Source organism: Castor canadensis, chromosome 12, assembly GCF_047511655.1.
Source record: "Castor canadensis chromosome 12, mCasCan1.hap1v2, whole genome shotgun sequence".
NCBI classification, from domain to species: Eukaryota; Metazoa; Chordata; class Mammalia; order Rodentia; family Castoridae; genus Castor; species Castor canadensis.
Window position 1 is genome coordinate 14,366,985 of NC_133397.1, and position 2,345 is coordinate 14,369,329.

At 39.3% G+C, this 2,345-nt stretch overlaps 1 non-coding gene across 1 annotated transcript; it reads left to right on the plus strand.

Annotated features, from left to right (window-relative positions):
- The first annotated feature begins 565 nt into the window (after window positions 1-565).
- On the plus strand, window positions 566-669 carry LOC141415186 (U6 spliceosomal RNA). The gene has a single exon (XR_012440201.1). It is a non-coding gene; the product is annotated as a U6 spliceosomal RNA (small nuclear RNA).
- The last annotated feature ends 1,676 nt before the right edge of the window (window positions 670-2,345 follow it).

Below are 2,345 nucleotides of genomic sequence, written 5' to 3' on the forward strand. Positions count from 1 at the left end.
GCTTAAACAGTGTTGTGTCTCAGTAGATATCTAAAAATTGGACATTGATGTGAATTTAAATTGTATTTAGATTAAAATATTCTCTTGAGAGATTAAGAAATTAGGACACAAAGAGATTAAGAACTCAAATTCTCTGACAGAGGAAGGTCTTTTGATTTATCAACCAATGGGGTTTTTTTCCCCTGTCATAGCTCAGATGCCAAGCTCTTGCCACCACTCCCAGTGTTTTTTGTTGGGATGGGGTCTTTTTTGCTCAGACTTGCCTCAAACCACAATCCTCCTGATCTCCAACTCCCAAGAAGCTGGAATTACAGGTGTGAGCCATCCCACAGAGCCAAGAGATGTTTTTAATAACTAATAATAACAATATTAAAAAATTATTCCAGGTCAGTAGGCATCATCCAGGGCATATCATCTCATAATTATTTCTCACTGCTTTACTAATGACAATAAGAGTAGCACATGTTAATATGCAGTGCTTGGAATATGTCAAACGCTTCCTGACACCATAGGCATTATCTACGACATAAAAACACATACGAAATAGCAACTTTAATCTCCATAAGATTATTATTGTGCTCACACTAAAAAATTGGAATGAATCACAGAAGATTAGCATGACCCCTGCACAAGGATGGCATGTGAATTTGTGAAGCTTTCCATGTTATAAAAAGAAAACATTACTATTGTACAGCCAAAGAAACTATAGCTCATAGTGAATGACTTATCTAAAGTCATCTACCTATAAAGTATTAGAAGTAATATTTGAACCCTAATAGTCTGGCTCATAAGCCCATGTTCTTAATCACTACCAAGTAAGAAGAAAACATTCAATAAATGTCTGGTAACTACTTATTCCCAGCCAAGGGCTTTCCCATAGTCGAGCTGCCATTACTGTGAAAAAGCCCAAAGTCAGGAAGCAAAAGAAATAGAATCTAGTACCCACTCACTCTCTGACACACTCAATTACTCCCCAGTTCTGGACTACTATTTCCTTTCTTAAAGGAAGTTAGATTACTTTATCTAGAAGACTAATAGCTTGAGAGATGCCATCAATAAGACAGATTGATGCAGTTTTACTTTATACTAGTACATGATGAGTACCACATGAGGGAATTTGCTTTGTCTGCATCCTGAGGAACAGTCCTCCTGACTTCTGAGACCTTGATAAAATAGGCCAGTCACTCTCAGCAGCTTGTGGGTCAGGTACAGGATCTCCAATTTCCAAATGAAAAAGGAGAAACTCAGGATGTCTGCATGATTCACTCCAGTCACATTGTCAGTACAGAGCAGAGCCTGCCTTGGAACCCCCATCTAGCTAATCCAAAGCTCTGACCATGAACTACGTCAGGATGGCCCAGAAATGTCACTATAATTACCAAAGTAGAACTTGTTTTTCCAGCATCCTCAGCTTCATAATTCAACAGCTGTGTGACTCACAATTACTAGTTTCCAATAAGGAAAAGCTTTTTAAAACTTATTTTCTGGGCAAGAAGAGACTTCCATTCAACTCACCCAACTTTATTATGGTACCCATCCTTCTGCTCACACAAATTTAGAAATAGATTATAATCAAGATGTTTATGCAGATATCATAAAGTACATCACGGAATTTCAGAGGCTGTATGGTTGCCTGGGTAACAACAATCTCCTACATAAAAGGAAGCTTCTTGGTGAGTGAGACGTGACTCACAGATACAAATCACTGGAGTTTTTACCAGGGAACTGTCCAGGTAAATAATGCAGAGGCATCACCATACCCCTCTCCCACTTGGCTTTCCCTAAGTCCATTTCTACCTCAATTATTCTTGCTGTACTAACGCTGCATCTTATACCCTCCACTGTCATAATTTGCTGAGCCCCAAATGACCCAAGTCCAGTCAAGTTCATTTAGGAATGTGCCTCTTACTTACCAATAGGCACCAAGACTGGCACGAAATGGGCGTTATGAGGAGTAGTAGTGCTTTCAGATGCAAGTCTTAAGCCATCTCTTGGGATCCTATACCACCTTGCTGCACTTATAACCTCCCTTGCTGCTGGACTCTCATTCCAATCACTGTTTATGTAAAATTCCCCTTCTGATTTAACTTTGAGCATCTGTAACTTCTGGATGCCATTCTCTTTTTTTCATATGAGAATGAGAAAAGTTTGGAACTCAAAAAACAACCTTTTAAAAGACAAGGCTCTCAAGTTCTTCCCTCTCATTTGAGCCACCATAAACTTCTCTTTTTTGCTCTAGCCTTTCAGTAGTTCCTTCCTTTCTTCCAGTGTCATGGATGCCAACTGCTGTGGGCCAGTATCAGCTCATAAGAAGGACCTTAATAGTCACTGTTCCAATGTTCAGC